Source organism: Strigops habroptila, chromosome 9 (assembly GCF_004027225.2).
Source record: "Strigops habroptila isolate Jane chromosome 9, bStrHab1.2.pri, whole genome shotgun sequence".
Taxonomy (NCBI): Eukaryota; Metazoa; Chordata; class Aves; order Psittaciformes; family Psittacidae; genus Strigops; species Strigops habroptila.
Window position 1 is genome coordinate 22,206,226 of NC_044285.2, and position 20,365 is coordinate 22,226,590.

General features: G+C 54.6%; 6 non-coding genes across 6 annotated transcripts; all 6 read left to right on the forward strand.

Annotated features, from left to right (window-relative positions):
* The first annotated feature begins 1,022 nt into the window (after positions 1-1,022).
* TRNAS-AGA lies at positions 1,023-1,104 on the forward strand. The gene has a single exon. It is a non-coding gene; the product is annotated as a tRNA-Ser (tRNA).
* A 1,661-nt stretch (positions 1,105-2,765) lies between these two features.
* TRNAG-UCC lies at positions 2,766-2,837 on the forward strand. Its single transcript has one exon. It is a non-coding gene; the product is annotated as a tRNA-Gly (tRNA).
* Positions 2,838-3,944: 1,107 nt separating this feature from the next.
* Positions 3,945-4,016, forward strand: TRNAQ-CUG. Its single transcript has one exon. It is a non-coding gene; the product is annotated as a tRNA-Gln (tRNA).
* A 3,500-nt stretch (positions 4,017-7,516) lies between these two features.
* On the forward strand, positions 7,517-7,598 carry TRNAS-AGA. The gene has a single exon. It is a non-coding gene; the product is annotated as a tRNA-Ser (tRNA).
* Positions 7,599-10,438: 2,840 nt separating this feature from the next.
* On the forward strand, positions 10,439-10,510 carry TRNAQ-CUG. The gene has a single exon. It is a non-coding gene; the product is annotated as a tRNA-Gln (tRNA).
* Positions 10,511-13,981: 3,471 nt separating this feature from the next.
* TRNAS-AGA lies at positions 13,982-14,063 on the forward strand. Its single transcript has one exon. It is a non-coding gene; the product is annotated as a tRNA-Ser (tRNA).
* The last annotated feature ends 6,302 nt before the right edge of the window (positions 14,064-20,365 follow it).

The window sequence follows — 20,365 nt, forward strand, 5'->3', positions numbered from 1 at the left end:
TTCCCTGTGGGAAGGAGTGATGGCCATGAGCACCTTGCTTACGCTCATCAGGGTCTACCACGGGCCTGGTTTTGTGACGAAAGAGATGCTTCGCGTTCTTCCCTAAGTGAGACCCACTCCCAAATTGACCTGTTTTGCTCAGGCAAGGGCGTCCCAGAGACCAGATGCCTGGGTGGCCTGCTTTGGGGAGAGGCGCGGGGCAGGGAGCCAGAAGCTCAACAGTCCGTTTTTTCTGGGTCAGGGATGGGGTGGCCAATTCCACGCATTTCAAATTACAGAGGGACATCGGATCAGTCTCTCAGAGCCACTGGGAGTCACTGTGCTGTGGAGGAGTTGGGAAAACCCCTGAACGCCAGGCTAACATGAGTCACGCTGCCGTGGACTTCAGTGGACACAGTGCCCTGTACGCAGGCAAGCCAGGGTTGCCAGAGCTCAAAGCCTCATTCCTCCAAAAGTCCTGCTTTCCTCAAAGGCATTTCTGCCTTTGTCATCACAGTTACTCTCAGGTGCTCTGGGAGATGGACTCGAGGTCCTTTTGCAGGTTGAAATGCATGGAAGCCTGTAAATGCGGTGCTAACACAAATCCCACAGACAACCTCACCACGCAGATTGTTTTCTGAATGTCAGCACAGGAAGGACTGTTGTTTGTTCTGCTTTAAGGAACCATTCAACTAGAGAAGCTTTGAGTAGCTTTGTCCCCTTCAGACAGAGAGTCCAGTTCTGAGAGGCTCCTTTTTTTTCCCTTGGCCCACAGGCCATAAGCTGCAAGAGACATGAAGATACCTCAGTTCTTAGCTGCCAGGAACAGTGTTGCATCCAGTTCCAGGATGTCCCTCCAATGCCAGCTCCTGAACAGGGTCTGTCAGCATCTCCAGGGTGACTAGAGGTAGCACAGAGAGGTCTTTGATTCATGACATGTGCAGTGAAAGTCCCGGCTACAAATCTTGAAGCGGAGCATTGCCCTGCAACTCGCTGAGAGCCGGGTGTGCCTGTGATTGGCGGGGCAGAAAGAATTGCAGCAGGTAGTTGTGGCCGAGTGGTGAAGGCGATGGACTAGAAATCCATTGGGGTTTCCCCGTGCAGGTTCGAATCCTGCCAGGTATGGTGTGCAGCCATTTTTGGGCTGCCTGCAGATGACTGCGTTTCTGCTGTGACACCCAGCTGTGCCTGGTGCCTGGGGAGACAGTTAAAGCCCTTTCCCTATAGGTCTTGACCTTGCCCTACCCTCAAAGTCCTGGTTGAATGGTAAACTCTGTGCCCATTGGCAAGGCAGGCATTTGTGGGAAAGACAATGGACCCGTGCAGAGTATGAGCCATGAAAAGAGCTCCACTGTTGCTGGTTCTTGAGCACAACTTAAGAGCCTGGGGCCGTGGGGGTATCCTACCCGATCAGTCCCCAGCAGGGGCAAAAATGAACAACCTTTCCAAAGGGGCTTTCCAAATTCAACTTAAGGATGAGATGATGAGAGGTGAGTGTGACCCGTCCCCTCCTCTTCTGGGAAGGACATGGAATTGCAAAAAAGGACATGGCAGTGGCTGTGGTATCAGGAGACCATCCCCTGCCTCCACTGGGCCTGACGGGTGGGACAGAAAAGAGCCAGAGGCTTCCCTGAGGTCTTCTTTTTTTCTTTCAGTTGCATGCGCAGCTGCCCCTACCAGAGCAGCAGCAGAGGATGAGCTTCTGGTAGGCTGCCTGCGTGGTTTAGCCTGTTGAGGAAAAAGTAAATGTTGAGAAGCACATGCAGGAAGAGCCCACATAAAGAGAAGGAGAGAAAACCACATTGCTGGCACATGGTGGATTCCCTGCAGCCATGCCACTGAGGGTGGGGAAAGCGTTGCAAGGGAGAAAGAACGTCAGAGAGATTCTCAGCAGGAATAAAGAAGGAAAGGGCAGTGGAAGGGACACCTTAGCATGCTCACATCTGCACCCCCATGCCAGCCCTCTCTGTGTCGCTTTTGCTTTTCTCTCCTCTGCCTGCTTGCTGCATGCTCTGGCCAGCAGTGTTGGGCAGGACAGGAATGGCACCAGGCACAGAGAAAAGGGGTTTCTGGCAAGCTGCATGGTGTCAGGGGCAGCCCTGGGCTGTCAGGTAGCAGCAAGGCTTGGGCTGCACCGGGAGGGAGGCCAAGTCAGGAAAAGAAGTGCAGTGTTAAGGAGTAAACCAGACCTTTGGACAGGGGTGAGGAAAGACAGTGTTTTTTATGTTGGTGCTTCTGTTTCTCGCTATGTGAACCTGTTTTAATTGGCACCAGTTTCTGCCACCTCCACACCCCCACCCACCCACCAAGGCAAGCCTGGCTTGCCCACAAGAGTCTTTGCTAAGCTCTGTTTTTCTAAGTCATGTTTATCTTGACCCATCCTGTTTTCAGCGCTCTGCATCCCCCCTCACCCCCCGCCCCGAGTGCAGGAAGGAGTGAGCAGCTGGCTGGGGGTTTATCTGTGATTTTACCACCAAAGGTGCATAGACACAAAGGCACATCCACGTGCATAGTACATGCGGAGCTGGTACGCGCATGAATGTAGTCTGAGAGAGGCATCGTTACCAGCACCCAGCAGCCTGAGTGTCCGTAGCCAAGACGTCACACCCAGAGAAGCACGCACAGACATCCCAGCAGCTCAAGGTCCTGCGCCTGTGGGGGACGGGAAGGAGGAGGCTGGCCAGGCTCTGATGTGGAGAAGCAGGAGACAGGTCACTTTGTGACCTGGCAGAGTGAGGCAGGCAAATTGGCAAGTGGAGGAGCAGGAGGCAGTAGTGCCCCCATGAGCATTGGTGGTCGAGTGGTGAGCACAGCTGCCTTCCAAGCAGTTGGCCCACGTTCGATTCCTGGCCAACGCAGACAAGCTTTTCTTCAGCCTGGCTCCAGGGTGCCTTGCTTCTTCTGCTCCAGAGGAACCCAGCTTCCCTTAGGATGTTCAGCTCCCATGGGGCACTGGAGCCCCCCCCCGCTGCAGCCTTGCCTCGTGGCTAGTTCTCTGAGCACCTGCTAGCCGAGCAGGCACCGGCCTGGCTTTGAGCATGGCCCAGCTTGGGAAAAGCAGAGTGCAGGGGCTGGCAGGAAGGAAACCAAGGACAAAAGACCATGAGCAAGGGAACTGCCTGCACTGACCCACAAAACCCACTGGCACAGACTTGTTTCTCCTCAAGTGCTGAGTGAGCTGTACTCTTGCTGCTCCCAGACACATCTCCAGCCTGCTCAGTCGTGCAGATGCCAGGCGTGGACGAGAAAAGCCCTTAGCAACAGTGTGTCCCTGAAGAAAGGACAGGGTTTGAAGTCAGCCTAGACTGTCCCAGCAGAGGAAGGCTGCCCAGCTTGCGCAACCCATAATAAACAGCTTTGGGTCCTCCTGCCAGCTCGTCCCGCTGTTGGACCTCATCCGCTGCCCTCTGTTGGACCTCATCCGCTGCCCTCTTGTTGTGGTGGCCTCATTCGGCAAGATCAGGAGCTTGGCTAGGACTGCAACCGACAGTAAGGACATCTGGGTAAAGGCTGCTTAGTATGAGCTAGAAGGTGAGAAACAGGACAGGCAATGACTTAGGGTGGCAGATTGACAGGCTGTCCAACATGGCGGCTTGAAGGGAGGAAACTCCAGCAGAGCCAATAAGTACAAGCACTGAAGCACCGATCACGGGGCTGTGAATGTACCCTGTGAGGTACGAGCGTTGAAGATGTTAAGCTGGAAATGTCATAAGCAGGTCTCATCAGGCAAAAGCAAGACTCTCAGGGGTTAGCAGCCTGTGTCTTGTAAGAGAGGGTCTGCGAGGCTTGCACAAGAAGCTGTGCCACTCCGTCTTCTGTGAGTGGAGGGTGCCCAGTGTCCCTGAAGGAAAGCTGCCCTTGGTGACTGATGGCCAGGGGGATGGAGAGACTGGCAGGCTGAGGCAGTAGCACATGGCTCAGTGTGGGTGGCTGCAGGAGGAAGAGCTACCACACCTATGCTCAAGGGTCCCATGGTGTAATGGTGAGCACTCTGGACTCTGAATCCAGCGATCTGAGTTCAAATCTCAGTGGGACCTTAAGCTTTTGGCCCCCTTGGGCCTTTCTCAGCATGCTTGCACCTTGACAGCCTTGCTTTTGCTGTTGGGTCAATTGTGTCATGCACTCTGACCTTGATCCTTGGCCCCTGCACCCTCCGTGCTTCCTTGCACTTGTTGGCTGCTCCCGCGTGAGGGGCTCCAGCAGTTTCTCACCAAATCACGCAACACCTGAGGTGGAGATCACAAAGCCCGAGTCCAGGTCAAGCAGGGGACCTTTTTCATGGCCTTGTCTGGTTCTGTGTTAGACGTCTCCAGAGATGGAGAATCTTAACCTCTCTGAGCAGCCTTCTCCCATCTTTGGCCACCAATGCCTCCGGCAAGAGCCGGAGTTCCAACTCTGTCCACTGCTTCTTGCTCTCTCGATTTCTCTGAGGCTTTTCTGTTTCTCTTTGCCTACTTGTTTATTTTTGATCCTCGATCAGTTCAGGGAACTCCACCAAAATATGCCAGTGCTCCATGCTTGGGGATATACTAGTTGTCATGAGAGACAGCAGATCCTTCTTTGCAGAGCGGGTAGCTAACAGAGGGAGGAGGAGAACAAACCACCACGAGTCTCCAGCTATGCAGCACAAAGTCTTTAATCAGAAGGAGCAAATGCGGGGGCACAGAAGAGAGACCAAGAAATGCGTCTGCAGGGTTCAGGGAGGCGCAGAGAACGGCCCGTTTCCCAAGGACAAGCTCCACACAAAGCGCTTGCCTTTTCCCATTCTGCTCCACCTGGTGGCAATCCCAGGCCACCAAGAGCAGTCCCTAACTCCGGAACCCTCCCCGCATCAGCAGGAGGTTCAGCAAAGCAGAAGAGAAGTAGCCCTTTCTCTCAGGGGCTCAGAGCAAAGCAGAGCCAGAGGAGGCAGCGCGAGGCCTGCCCTGCAATGAGGAGCAGTGGGCACCCAGAGGACACCCAGCCCATCTGGAAGCCGTGGCCACGCTCCTGCTCATGCAGCACGGCCGCCCTTCTTCTGGCTCCAAAGAGGACGATCCGTCAGCTTCAGCAGTTCAGACTGCAGCGGGGGGGAGGCAGACACAGGCCTGACCCTCCCAGACCAAGGGAGCCCCCAGAAGAGATGGGAACCCCCCCGGCGCTGAGGGAGCTCCCAACAGCAGCTGACAGAGAGGATCCCACAGCTGTGCTCTGCGGGAAAGAGGTGAGGATGGGACCCGGCAGGGTCACCACCACCGGGGAGGCCTGGATGGCCACCGTCGAGTCAGCGCAGCGGGCGACACAGGGCTCACTGCAGCTGCTTGCAAGTGGCGTTGGGCCGGAGGCGCCGCAGGGGTGTGGGGGGCATGGTCTGAAGCAAGACATCTCTCGGTGAGCGAGGCAAAGCTGAAACACAGAGCAGGCGGGGAACACAAACCTCAATATTAGCGTGTCCTTGTCTTCTTCAGCTCTCTCTGTGGACAGAGTTTGTTTTGAATACACGCAGTGTCTCTACATCTTCCAGAGTCCTCATTGGTCCTACAGGTTGCATGGAACTGGAAGGCTGGCCCTCTTTTGGAATAGGACCCAGTAGGCTGGGGTTAAAGCCCCTGTGGAATGACTGATCACACCCCATCTCCGGAGCAAACCGTGCTGCACCGAAGAGAGCACTGCAAGCACTTGGCCATTTGGTTAGAGACAATCTGCTGCACATGCAAATTCTGGTGGGCAGACCTCTCTGCATCTGAGCCCCTTTGATCCCCTCTGCTTGGAAGAACCCGCCTCTTCCCAGCTCCCCCAGCCACCTCAAGGAAAAGGACAGAGGTCTCAGGCACTGACTGTTTCTGTTGCAGGGCCAAGCTGAGGCAGCCCCATATCACCCTGAGTAGCCAACAGGACAGCACTTCAGCCCACTGAGAGAGATGGAGCGGGCTCAAGCTTACCTTGTTCTTAGAGGAAAGGGTAGCAAGAGAGGAGGATGCAGAGCCTCGAGCAGCTCAGGCTTTTATTCTGTGTTCCAGAGCCCTGGGGGGAACCAACATTCTTTGCTCATGAAGCATCTGAACGCCTAGTAGTTGCCGCGTGCCAAGACCTCGCTGGTGATGAAGCCCTTGCCTCTTTCATCTGAAATATTGTGCTTCTGCTTTCTATCACTGAACATCAGAACAACTCATCTGTGCCCTGCCTTCATGAGCTCGGCCAACTCAGATGTCTCAGGCATGTGCAGAAGGATATTTTGAGCGTGTTTCCATCCCTTTGCCTTATTAGTGGTGGGCGCGGCTATCAGTCATGGTCAAATTCACGGTCAACTTCAGCTCTGAGGTTCACCCCAAGGCAGCTCTCAAGTGCTTTCCTTTCAAGGCACTCCAGCTAACACGGAGACACATTGCTCCCTGCGGGTCATTGTAGAGACACGGGACTCTGAGTAAGTTCAATCAGAAGCTCAAGGCTGCACAATCCCATATGTGAGAAGAAACTCAGCTCTGCAGGGATGTAGCAAATCTCAACAGCAAGGAAGGACCATTGTGCGCTATAAGGAAATTCCCTGTGGGAAGGAGTGATGGCCATGAGCACCTTGCTTACGCTCATCAGGGTCTACCACGGCCTGGTTTTGTGACGAAAGAGATGCCCGCATTCTTCCCTAAGTGAGACCCACTCCCAAATTGACCTGTTTTGCTCAGCAAGGGCGTCCCAGAGACCAGATGCCTGGGTGGCCTGCTTTTGGGGAGAGGCGCAGGGCAGGGAGCCAGAAGCTCACAGCCCATTTTTCTGGGTCAGGGATGGGGTGGCCAATTCCACGCATTTCAAATTACAGAGGGACATCGGATCAGTCTCTCAGAGCCACTGGGAGTCACTGTGCTGTGGAGGAGTTGGGAAAACCCCTGAACGCCAGGCTAACATGAGTCACGCTGCCGTGGACTTCAGTGGACACAGTGCCCTGTACGCAGGCAAGCCAGGGTTGCCAGAGCTCAAAGCCTCATTCCTCCAAAAGTCCTGCTTTCCTCAAAGGCATTTCTGCCTTTGTCATCACAATTACTCTCAGGTGCTCTGGGAGATGGACTCGAGGTCCTGTTGTAGGTTGAAATGCATGGAAGCCTGTAAATGCGGTGCTAACACAAATCCCACAGACAACCTCACCACGCAGATTGTTTTCTGAATGTCAGCACAGGAAGGACTGTTGTTTGTTCTGCTTTAAGGAACCATTCAACTAGAGAAGCTTTGAGTAGCTTTGTCCCCTTCAGACAGAGAGTCCAGTTCTGAGAGGCTCCTTTTTTTTCCCTTGGTCCACAGGCCATAAGCTGCAAGAGATATGAAGATACCTCAGTTCTTAGCTGCCAGGAACAGTGTTGCATCCAGTTCCAGGATGTCCCTCCAATGCCAGCTCCTGAACAGGGTCTGTCAGCATCTCCAGGGTGACTAGAGGTAGCACAGAGAGGTCTTTGATTCATGACATGTGCAGTGAAAGTCCCGGCTACAAATCTTGAAGCGGAGCATTGCCCTGCAACTCGCTGAGAGCCGGGTGTGCCTGTGATTGGCGGGGCAGAAAGAATTGCAGCAGGTAGTTGTGGCCGAGTGGTGAAGGCGATGGACTAGAAATCCATTGGGGTTTCCCCGTGCAGGTTCGAATCCTGCCAGGTATGGTGTGCAGCCATTTTTGGGCTGCCTGCAGATGACTGCGTTTCTGCTGTGACACCCAGCTGTGCCTGGTGCCTGGGGAGACAGTTAAAGCCCTTTCCCTATAGGTCTTGACCTTGCCCTACCCTCAAAGTCCTGGTTGAATGGTAAACTCTGTGCCCATTGGCAAGGCAGGCATTTGTGGGAAAGACAATGGACCCGTGCAGAGTATGAGCCATGAAAAGAGCTCCACTGTTGCTGGTTCTTGAGCACAACTTAAGAGCCTGGGGTCGTGGGGGTATCCTACCCGATCAGTCCCCAGCAGGGGCAAAAATGAACAACCTTTCCAAAGGGGCTTTCCAAATTCAACTTAAGGATGAGATGATGAGAGGTGAGTGTGACCCGTCCCCTCCTCTTCTGGGAAGGACATGGAATTGCAAAAAAGGACATGGCGGTGGCTGTGGTATCAGGAGACCATCCCCTGCCTCCACTGGGCCTGACGGGTGGGACAGAAAAGAGCCAGAGGCTTCCCTGAGGTCTTCTTTTTTTCTTTCAGTTGCATGCGCAGCTGCCCCTACCAGAGCAGCAGCAGAGGATGAGCTTCTGGTAGGCTGCCTGCGTGGTTTAGCCTGTTGAGGAAAAAGTAAATGTTGAGAAGCACATGCAGGAAGAGCCCACATAAAGAGAAGGAGAGAAAACCACATTGCTGGCACATGGTGGATTCCCTGCAGCCATGCCACTGAGGGTGGGGAAAGCGTTGCAAGGGAGAAAGAACGTCAGAGAGATTCTCAGCAGGAATAAAGAAGGAAAGGGCAGTGGAAGGGACACCTTAGCATGCTCACATCTGCACCCCCATGCCAGCCCTCTCTGTGTCGCTTTTGCTTTTCTCTCCTCTGCCTGCTTGCTGCATGCTCTGGCCAGCAGTGTTGGGCAGGACAGGAATGGCACCAGGCACAGAGAAAAGGGGTTTCTGGCAAGCTGCATGGTGTCAGGGGCAGCCCTGGGCTGTCAGGTAGCAGCAAGGCTTGGGCTGCACCGGGAGGAAGGCCAAGTCAGGAAAAGAAGTGCGATGTGAAGGAGTAAACCAGACCTTTGGACAGGGGTGAGGAAAGACAGTGTTTTTTATGTTGGTGCTTCTGTTTCTCGCTATGTGAACCTGTTTTAATTGGCACCAGTTTCTGCCACCTCCACACCCCCACCCACCCACCAAGGCAAGCCTGGCTTGCCCACAAGAGTCTTTGCTAAGCTCTGTTTTTCTAAGTCATGTTTATCTTGACCCATCCTGTTTTCAGCGCTCTGCATCCCCCCTCACCCCCCGCCCCGAGTGCAGGAAGGAGTGAGCAGCTGGCTGGGGGTTTATCTGTGATTTTACCACCAAAGGTGCATAGACACAAAGGCACATCCACGTGCATAGTACATGCGGAGCTGGTACGCGCATGAATGTAGTCTGAGAGAGGCATCGTTACCAGCACCCAGCAGCCTGAGTGTCCGTAGCCAAGACGTCACACCCAGAGAAGCACGCACAGACATCCCAGCAGCTCGAGGTCCTGCGCCTGTGGGGGACGGGAAGGAGGAGGCTGGCCAGGCTCTGATGTGGAGAAGCAGGAGACAGGTCACTTTGTGACCTGGCAGAGTGAGGCAGGCAGATTGGCAAGTGGAGGAGCAGGAGGCAGTAGTGCCCCCATGAGCATTGGTGGTAGAGTGGTGAGCACAGCTGCCTTCCAAGCAGTTGGCCCACGTTCGATGCCTGGCCAACGCAGACAAGCTTTTCTTCAGCCTGGCTCCAGGGTGCCTTGCTTCTTCTGCTCCAGAGGAACCCAGCTTCCCTTAGGATGTTCAGCTCCCATGGGGCACTGGAGCCCCCCCCTGCTGCAGCCTTGCCTCGTGGCTAGTTCTCTGAGCACCTGCTAGCCGAGCAGGCACCGGCCTGGCTTTGAGCATGGCCCAGCTTGGGAAAAGCAGAGTGCAGGGGCTGGCAGGAAGGAAACCAAGGACAAAAGACCATGAGCAAGGGAGCTGCCTGCACTGACCCACAAAACCCACTGGCACAGACTTGTTTCTCCTCAAGTGCTGAGTGAGCTGTACTCTTGCTGCTCCCAGACACATCTCCAGCCTGCTCAGTCGTGCAGATGCCAGGCGTGGACGAGAAAAGCCCTTAGCAACAGTGTGTCCCTGAAGAAAGGACAGGGTTTGAAGTCAGCCTAGACTGTCCCAGCAGAGGAAGGCTGCCCAGCTTGCGCAACCCATAATAAACAGCTTTGGGTCCTCCTGCCAGCTCGTCCCGCTGTTGGACCTCATCCGCTGCCCTCTGTTGGACCTCATCCGCTGCCCTCTTGTTGTGGTGGCCTCATTCGGCAAGATCAGGAGCTTGGCTAGGACTGCAACCGACAGTAAGGACATCTGGGTAAAGGCTGCTTAGTATGAGCTAGAAGGTGAGAAACAGGACAGGCAATGACTTAGGGTGGCAGATTGACAGGCTGTCCAACATGGCGGCTTGAAGGGAGGAAACTCCAGCAGAGCCAATAAGTACAAGCACTGAAGCACCGATCACGGGGCTGTGAATGTACCCTGTGAGGTACGAGCGTTGAAGATGTTAAGCTGGAAATGTCATAAGCAGGTCTCATCAGGCAAAAGCAAGACTCTCAGGGGTTAGCAGCCTGTGTCTTGTAAGAGAGGGTCTGCGAGGCTTGCACAAGAAGCTGTGCCACTCCGTCTTCTGTGAGTGGAGGGTGCCCAGTGTCCCTGAAGGAAAGCTGCCCTTGGTGACTGATGGCCAGGGAGATGGAGAGACTGGCAGGCTGAGGCAGTAGCACATGGCTCAGTGTGGGTGGCTGCAGGAGGAGGAGCTATCACACCTATGCTCAAGGGTCCCATGGTGTAATGGTGAGCACTCTGGACTCTGAATCCAGCGATCTGAGTTCAAATCTCAGTGGGACCTTAAGCTTTTGCCCCCCTTGGGCCTTTCTCAGCCTGCTTGCACCTTGACAGCCTTGCTTTTGCTGTTGGGTCAATTGTGTCATGCACTCTGACCTTGATCCTTGGCCCCTGCACCCTCCGTGCTTCCTTGCACTTGTTGGCTGCTCCCGCGTGAGGGGCTCCAGCAGTTTCTCACCAAATCACGCAACACCTGAGGTGGAGATCACAAAGCCCGAGTCCAGGTCAAGCAGGGGACCTTTTTCATGGCCTTGTCTGGTTCTGTGTTAGACGTCTCCAGAGATGGAGAATCTTAACCTCTCTGAGCAGCCTTCTCCCATCTTTGGCCACCAATGCCTCCGGCAAGAGCCGGAGTTCCAACTCTGTCCACTGCTTCTTGCTCTCTCGATTTCTCTGAGGCTTTTCTGTTTCTCTTTGCCTACTTGTTTATTTTTGATCCTCGATCAGTTCAGGGAACTCCACCAAAATATGCCAGTGCTCCATGCTTGGGGATATACTAGTTGTCATGAGAGACAGCAGATCCTTCTTTGCAGAGCGGGTAGCTAACAGAGGGAGGAGGAGAACAAACCACCACGAGTCTCCAGCTATGCAGCACAAAGTCTTTAATCAGAAGGAGCAAATGCGGGGGCACAGAAGAGAGACCAAGAAATGCGTCTGCAGGGTTCAGGGAGGCGCAGAGAACGGCCCGTTTCCCAAGGACAAGCTCCACACAAAGCGCTTGCCTTTTCCCATTCTGCTCCACCTGGTGGCAATCCCAGGCCACCAAGAGCAGTCCCTAACTCCGGAACCCTCCCCGCATCAGCAGGAGGTTCAGCAAAGCAGAAGAGAAGGAGCCCTTTCTCTCAGGGGCTCAGAGCAAAGCAGAGCCAGAGGAGGCAGCGCGAGGCCTGCCCTGCAATGAGGAGCAGTGGGCACCCAGAGGACACCCAGCCCATCTGGAAGCCGTGGCCACGCTCCTGCTCATGCAGCACGGCCGCCCTTCTTCTGGCTCCAAAGGGGACGATCCGCCAGCTTCAGCAGTTCAGACTGCAGCGGGGGGGAGGCAGACACAGGCCTGACCCTCCCAGACCAAGGGAGCCCCCAGAAGAGATGGGAACCCCCCCGGCGCTGAGGGAGCTCCCAACAGCAGCTGACAGAGAAGATCCCACAGCTGTGCTCTGCGGGAAAGAGGTGAGGATGGGACCCGGCAGGGTCACCACCACAGGGGAGGCCTCGATGAACACCGTCGAGTCAGCGCAGCGGGCGACACAGGGCTCACTGCAGCTGCTTGCAAGTGGCGTTGGGCCGGAGGCGCCGCAGGGGCGTGGGGGGCATGGTCTGAAGCAAGACATCTCTCGGTGAGCGAGGCAAAGCTGAAACACAGAGCAGGCGGGGAACACAAACCTCAATATTAGCGTGTCCTTGTCTTCTTCAGCTCTCTCTGTGGACAGAGTTTGTTTTGAATACACGCAGTGTCTCTACATCTTCCAGAGTCCTCACTGGTCCTGCAGGTTGTGTGGAACTGGAAGGCTGGCCCTCTTTTAGAATAGGACGCAGTAGGCTGGGGTTAAAGCCCCTGTGGAATGACTGATCACACCCCATCTCCGGAGCAAACAGTGCTGCACTGAAGAGAGCACTGCACGCACTTGGCCATTTGGTTAGAGACAATCTGCTGCACATGCAAATTCTGGTGGGCAGACCTCTCTGCATCTGAGCCCCACTGAACCCTTCTCTTCCCTGCTCCCCCCAGCCACCTCCATGAAAAGGACAGAGGTCTCAGGCACTGACTGTTTCTGTTGCAGGGCCAAGCTGAGGCAGCCCAATAGCCACCAGGACAGCACTTCAGCCCACTGAGAGAGATGGAGCAGACTCAAGCTTACCTTGTTCTTAGAGGAAAGGGAAGCAAGAGAGGAGGATGCAGAGCCTGGAGCAGCTCAGGCTTTTATTCTGTGTTCCAGAGCCCTGGGGGGAACCAACATTCTTTGCTCATGAAGCATCTGAACACCTAGTAGTTGCCGCGTGCCAAGACCTCGCTGGTGATGAAGCCCTTGCCTCTTTCATCTGAAATATTGTGCTTCTGCTTTCTATCACTGAACATCAGAACAACTCATCTGTGCCCTGCCTTCATGAGCTCGGCCAACTCAGATGTCTCAGGCATGTGCAGAAGGATATTTTGAGCGTGTTTCCATCCCTTTGCCTTATTAGTGGTGGGCGCGGCTATCAGTCATGGTCAAATTCACGGTCAACTTCAGCTCTGAGGTTCACCCCAAGGCAGCTCTCAAGTGCTTTCCTTTCAAGGCACTCCAGCTAACACGGAGACACATTGCTCCCTGCGGGTCATTGTAGAGACACGGGACTCTGAGTAAGTTCAATCAGAAGCTCAAGGCTGCACAATCCCATATGTGAGAAGAAACTCAGCTCTGCAGGGATGTAGCAAATCTCAACAGCAAGGAAGGACCATTGTGCGCTATAAGGAAATTCCCTGTGGGAAGGAGTGATGGCCATGAGCACCTTGCTTACGCTCATCAGGGTCTACCACGGCCTGGTTTTGTGACGAAAGAGATGCTCGCGTTCTTCCCTAAGTGAGACCCACTCCCAAATTGACCTGTTTTGCTCAGCAAGGGCGTCCCAGAGACCAGATGCCTGGGTGGCCTGCTTTTGGGGAGAGGCGCGGGGCAGGGAGCCAGAAGCTCACAGTCCGTTTTTCTGGGTCAGGGATGGGGTGGCCAATTCCACGCATTTCAAATTACAGAGGGACATCGGATCAGTCTCCCAGAGCCACTGGGAGTCATTGTGCTGTGGAGGAGTTGGGAAAACCCCTGAACGCCAGGCTAACATGAGTCACGCTGCCGTGGACTTCAGTGGACACAGTGCCCTGTACGCAGGCAAGCCAGGGTTGCCAGAGCTCAAAGCCTCATTCCTCCAAAAGTCCTGCTTTCCTCAAAGGCATTTCTGCCTTTGTCATCACAATTACTCTCAGGTGCTCTGGGAGATGGACTCGAGGTCCTGTTGTAGGTTGAAATGCATGGAAGCCTGTAAATGCGGTGCTAACACAAATCCCACAGACAACCTCACCACGCAGATTGTTTTCTGAATGTCAGCACAGGAAGGACTGTTGTTTGTTCTGCTTTAAGGAACCATTCAACTAGAGAAGCTTTGAGTAGCTTTGTCCCCTTCAGACAGAGAGTCCAGTTCTGAGAGGCTCCTTTTTTTTCCCTTGGTCCACAGGCCATAAGCTGCAAGAGATATGAAGATACCTCAGTTCTTAGCTGCCAGGAACAGTGTTGCATCCAGTTCCAGGATGTCCCTCCAATGCCAGCTCCTGAACAGGGTCTGTCAGCATCTCCAGGGTGACTAGAGGTAGCACAGAGAGGTCTTTGATTCATGACATGTGCAGTGAAAGTCCCGGCTACAAATCTTGAAGCGGAGCATTGCCCTGCAACTCGCTGAGAGCCGGGTGTGCCTGTGATTGGCGGGGCAGAAAGAATTGCAGCAGGTAGTTGTGGCCGAGTGGTGAAGGCGATGGACTAGAAATCCATTGGGGTTTCCCCGTGCAGGTTCGAATCCTGCCAGGTATGGTGTGCAGCCATTTTTGGGCTGCCTGCAGATGACTGCGTTTCTGCTGTGACACCCAGCTGTGCCTGGTGCCTGGGGAGACAGTTAAAGCCCTTTCCCTATAGGTCTTGACCTTGCCCTACCCTCAAAGTCCTGGTTGAATGGTAAACTCTGTGCCCATTGGCAAGGCAGGCATTTGTGGGAAAGACAATGGACCCGTGCAGAGTATGAGCCATGAAAAGAGCTCCACTGTTGCTGGTTCTTGAGCACAACTTAAGAGCCTGGGGTCATGGGGGTATCCTACCCGATCAGTCCCCAGCAGGGGCAAAAATGAACAACCTTTCCAAAGGGGCTTTCCAAATTCAACTTAAGGATGAGATGATGAGAGGTGAGTGTGACCCGTCCCCTCCTCTTCTGGGAAGGACATGGAATTGCAAAAAAGGACATGGCGGTGGCTGTGGTATCAGGAGACCATCCCCTGCCTCCACTGGGCCTGACGGGTGGGACAGAAAAGAGCCAGAGGCTTCCCTGAGGTCTTCTTTTTTCTTTCAGTTGCATGCGCAGCTGCCCCTACCAGAGCAGCAGCAGAGGATGAGCTTCTGGTAGGCTGCCTGCGTGGTTTAGCCTGTTGAGGAAAAAGTAAATGTTGAGAAGCACATGCAGGAAGAGCCCACATAAAGAGAAGGAGAGAAAACCACATTGCTGGCACATGGTGGATTCCCTGCAGCCATGCCACTGAGGGTGGGGAAAGCGTTGCAAGGGAGAAAGAACGTCAGAGAGATTCTCAGCAGGAATAAAGAAGGAAAGGGCAGTGGAAGGGACACCTTAGCATGCTCACATCTGCACCCCCATGCCAGCCCTCTCTGTGTCGCTTTTGCTTTTCTCTCCTCTGCCTGCTTGCTGCATGCTCTGGCCAGCAGTGTTGGGCAGGACAGGAATGGCACCAGGCACAGAGAAAAGGGGTTTCTGGCAAGCTGCATGGTGTCAGGGGCAGCCCTGGGCTGTCAGGTAGCAGCAAGGCTTGGGCTGCACCGGGAGGAAGGCCAAGTCAGGAAAAGAAGTGCGATGTGAAGGAGTAAACCAGACCTTTGGACAGGGGTGAGGAAAGACAGTGTTTTTTATGTTGGTGCTTCTGTTTCTCGCTATGTGAACCTGTTTTAATTGGCACCAGTTTCTGCCACCTCCACACCCCCACCCACCCACCAAGGCAAGCCTGGCTTGCCCACAAGAGTCTTTGCTAAGCTCTGTTTTTCTAAGTCATGTTTATCTTGACCCATCCTGTTTTCAGCGCTCTGCATCCCCCCTCACCCCCCGCCCCGAGTGCGGGAAGGAGTGAGCAGCTGGCTGGGGGTTTATCTGTGATTTTACCACCAAAGGTGCATAGACACAAAGGCACATCCACGTGCATAGTACATGCGGAGCTGGTACGCGCATGAATGTAGTCTGAGAGAGGCATCGTTACCAGCACCCAGCAGCCTGAGTGTCCGTAGCCAAGACGTCACACCCAGAGAAGCACACACAGACATCCCAGCAGCTCGAGGTCCTGCGCCTGTGGGGGACGGGAAGGAGGAGGCTGGCCAGGCTCTGATGTGGAGGAGCAGGAGACAGGTCACTTTGTGACCTGGCAGAGTGAGGCAGGCAGATTGGCAAGTGGAGGAGCAGGAGGCAGTAGTGCCCCCATGAGCATTGGTGGTAGAGTGGTGAGCACAGCTGCCTTCCAAGCAGTTGGCCCACGTTCGATGCCTGGCCAACGCAGACAAGCTTTTCTTCAGCCTGGCTCCAGGGTGCCTTGCTTCTTCTGCTCCAGAGGAACCCAGCTTCCCTTAGGATGTTCAGCTCCCATGGGGCACTGGAGCCCCCCCCCGCTGCAGCCTTGCCTCGTGGCTAGTTCTCTGAGCACCTGCTAGCCGAGCAGGCACCGGCCTGGCTTTGAGCATGGCCCAGCTTGGGAAAAGCAGAGTGCAGGGGCTGGCAGGAAGGAAACCAAGGACAAAAGACCATGAGCAAGGGAGCTGCCTGCACTGACCCACAAAACCCACTGGCACAGACTTGTTTCTCCTCAAGTGCTGAGTGAGCTGTACTCTTGCTGCTCCCAGACACATCTCCAGCCTGCTCAGTCGTGCAGATGCCAGGCGTGGACGAGAAAAGCCCTTAGCAACAGTGTGTCCCTGAAGAAAGGACAGGGTTTGAAGTCAGCCTAGACTGTCCCAGCAGAGGAAGGCTGCCCAGCTTGCGCAACCCATAATAAACAGCTTTGGGTCCTCCTGCCAGCTCGTCCCGCTGTTGGACCTCATCCGCTGCCCTCTGTTGGACCTCATCCGCTGCCCTCTTGTTGTGGTGGCCTCATTCGGCAAGATCAGGAGCTTGGCTAGGACTGCAACCGACAGTAAGGACATCTGGGTAAAGGCTGCTTAGTATGAGCTAGAAGGTGAGAAACAGGACAGGCAATGACTTAGGGTGGCAGATTGACAGGCTGTCCAACATGGCGGCTTGAAGGGAGGAAACTCCAGCAGAGCCAATAAGTACAAGCACTGAAGCACCGATCACGGGGCTGTGAATGTACCCTGTGAGGTACGAGCGTTGAAGATGTTAAGCTGGAAACATCATAAGCAGGTCTCATCAGGCAAAAGCAAGACTCTCAGGGGTTAGCAGCCTGTGTCTTGTAAGAGAGGGTCTGCGAGGCTTGCACAAGAAGCTGTGCCACTCCGTCTTCTGTGAGTGGAGGGTGCCCAGTGTCCCTGAAGGAAAGCTGCCCTTGGTGACTGATGGCCAGGGAGATGGAGAGACTGGCAGGCTGAGGCAGGAGCATATGGCTCAGTGTGGGTGGCTGCAGGAGGAAGAGCTATCACACCTATGCTCAAGGGTCCCATGGTATAATGGTGAGCACTCTGGACTCTGAATCCAGCGATCTGAGTTCAAATCTCAGTGCTTTTGCCCCCCTTGGGGGGGACCTCAAGCTTTTGCCCCCCTTGGGCCTTTCTCAGCCTGCTTGCACCTTGACAGCCTTGCTTTTGCTGTTGGGTCAATTGTGTCATGCACTCTGACCTTGATCCTTGGCCCCTGCACCCTCCGTGCTTCCTTGCACTTGTTGGCTGCTCCCGCGTGAGGGGCTCCAGCAGTTTCTCACCAAATCACGCAACACCTGAGGTGGAGATCACAAAGCCCGAGTCCAGGTCAAGCAGGGGACCTTTTTCATGGCCTTGTCTGGTTCTGTGTTAGACGTCTCCAGAGATGGAGAATCTTAACCTCTCTGAGCAGCCTTCTCCCATCTTTGGCCACCAATGCCTCCGGCAAGAGCCGGAGTTCCAACTCTGTCCACTGCTTCTTGCTCTCTCGATTTCTCTGAGGCTTCTGTTTCTCTTTGCCTACTTGTTTATTTTTGATCCTCGATCAGTTCAGGGAACTCCACCAAAATATGCCAGTGCTCCATGCTTGGGGATATACTAGTTGTCATGAGAGACAGCAGATCCTTCTTTGCAGAGCGGGTAGCTAACAGAGGGAGGAGGAGAACAAACCACCACGAGTCTCCAGCTATGCAGCACAAAGTCTTTAATCAGAAGGAGCAAATGCGGGGGCACAGAAGAGAGACCAAGAAACGCGTCTGCAGGGTTCAGGGAGGCGCAGAGAACGGCCCGTTTCCCAAGGACAAGCTCCACACAAAGCGCTTGCCTTTTCCCATTCTGCTCCACCTGGTGGCAATCCCAGGCCACCAAGAGCAGTCCCTACTCCGGAACCCTCCCCGCATCAGCAGGAGGTTCAGCAAAGCAGAAGAGAAGGAGCCCTTTCTCTCAGGGGCTCAGAGCAAAGCAGAGCCAGAGGAGGCAGCGCGAGGCCTGCCCTGCAGTGAGGAGCAGTGGGCACAGGACCCTCCTGCCGGGTGGCAAGAGGACACCCAGCCCATCTGGAAGCCGTGGCCACGCTCCTGCTCATGCAGCACGGCCGCCCTTCTTCTGGCTCCAAAGGGGACGATCCGCCAGCTTCAGCAGTTCAGACTGCAGCGGGGGGGAGGCAGACACAGGCCTGACCCTCCCAGACCAAGGGAGCCCCCAGAAGAGATGGGAACCCCCCCGGCGCTGAGGGAGCTCCCAACAGCAGCTGACAGAGAAGATCCCACGGCTGTGCTCTGCGGGAAAGAGGTGAGGATGGGACCCGGCAGGGTCACCACCACAGGGGAGGCCTCGATGAACACCGTCGAGTCAGCGCAGCGGGCGACACAGGGCTCACTGCAGCTGCTTGCAAGTGGCGTTGGGCCGGAGGCGCCGCAGGGGCGTGGGGGGCATGGTCTGAAGCAAGACATCTCTCGGTGAGCGAGGCAAAGCTGAAACACAGAGCAGGCGGGGAACACAAACCTCAATATTAGCGTGTCCTTGTCTTCTTCAGCTCTCTCTGTGGACAGATTTTGTTTTAAATACATGCAGTGTCTCTACATCTTCCAGAGTCCTCACTGGTCCTGCAGGTTGCGTGGAACTGGAAGGCTGGCCCTCTTTTAGAATAGGACGCAGTAGGCTGGGGTTAAAGCCCCTGTGGAATGACTGATCACACCCCATCTCCGGAGCAAACAGTGCTGCACTGAAGAGAGCACTGCACGCACTTGGCCATTTGGTTAGAGACAATCTGCTGCACATGCAAATTCTGGTGGGCAGACCTCTCTGCATCTGAGCCCCACTGAACCCTTCTCTTCCCTGCTCCCCCCAGCCACCTCCATGAAAAGGACAGAGGTCTCAGGCACTGACTGTTTCTGTTGCAGGGCCAAGCTGAGGCAGCCCAATAGCCACCAGGACAGCACTTCAGCCCACTGAGAGAGATGGAGCAGACTCAAGCTTACCTTGTTCTTAGAGGAAAGGGAAGCAAGAGAGGAGGATGCAGAGCCTGGAGCAGCTCAGGCTTTTATTCTGTGTTCCAGAGCCCTAGGGGGAACCAACATTCTTTGCTCATGAAGCATCTGAACACCTAGTAGTTGCCGCGTGCCAAGGCCTCGCTGGTGATGAAGCCCTTGCCTCTTTCATCTGAAATATTGTGCTTCTGCTTTCTATCACTGAACATCAGAACAACTCATCTGTGCCCTGCCTTCATGAGCTCGATCAACTCAGATGTCTCAGGCATGTGCAGAAGGATATTTTGAGCGTGTTTCCATCCCTTTGCCTTATTAGTGGTGGGCGCGGCTATCAGTCATGGTCAAATTCACGGTCAACTTCAGCTCTGAGGTTCACCCCAAGGCAGCTCTCAAGTGCTTTCCTTTCAAGGCACTCCAGCTAACACGGAGACACATTGCTCCCTGCGGGTCATTGTAGAGACACGGGACTCTGAGTAAGTTCAATCAGAAGCTCAAGGCTGCACAATCCCATATGTGAGAAGAAACTCAGCTCTGCAGGGATGTAGCAAATCTCAACAGCAAGGAAGGACCATTGTGCGCTATAAGGAAATTCCCTGTGGGAAGGAGTGATGGCCATGAGCACCTTGCTTACGCTCATCAGGGTCTACCACGGCCTGGTTTTGTGACGAAAGAGATGCTCGCGTTCTTCCCTAAGTGAGACCCACTCCCAAATTGACCTGTTTTGCTCAGCAAGGGCGTCCCAGAGACCAGATGCCTGGGTGGCCTGCTTTTGGGGAGAGGCGCGGGGCAGGGAGCCAGAAGCTCACAGTCCGTTTTTCTGGGTCAGGGATGGGGTGGCCAATTCCACGCATTTCAAATTACAGAGGGACATCGGATCAGTCTCCCAGAGCCACTGGGAGTCATTGTGCTGTGGAGGAGTTGGGAAAACCCCTGAACGCCAGGCTAACATGAGTCACGCTGCCGTGGACTTCAGTGGACACAGTGCCCTGTACGCAGGCAAGCCAGGGTTGCCAGAGCTCAAAGCCTCATTCCTCCAAAAGTCCTGCTTTCCTCAAAGGCATTTCTGCCTTTGTCATCACAATTACTCTCAGGTGCTCTGGGAGATGGACTCGAGGTCCTGTTGTAGGTTGAAATGCATGGAAGCCTGTAAATGCGGTGCTAACACAAATCCCACAGACAACCTCACCACGCAGATTGTTTTCTGAATGTCAGCACAGGAAGGACTGTTGTTTGTTCTGCTTTAAGGAACCATTCAACTAGAGAAGCTTTGAGTAGCTTTGTCCCCTTCAGACAGAGAGTCCAGTTCTGAGAGGCTCCTTTTTTTTCCCTTGGTCCACAGGCCATAAGCTGCAAGAGATATGAAGATACCTCAGTTCTTAGCTGCCAGGAACAGTGTTGCATCCAGTTCCAGGATGTCCCTGCAGTGCCAGCTCCTGAACAGAGTCTGTCAGCATCTCCAGGGTGACTAGAGGTAAGGCAGAGAGGTCTTTG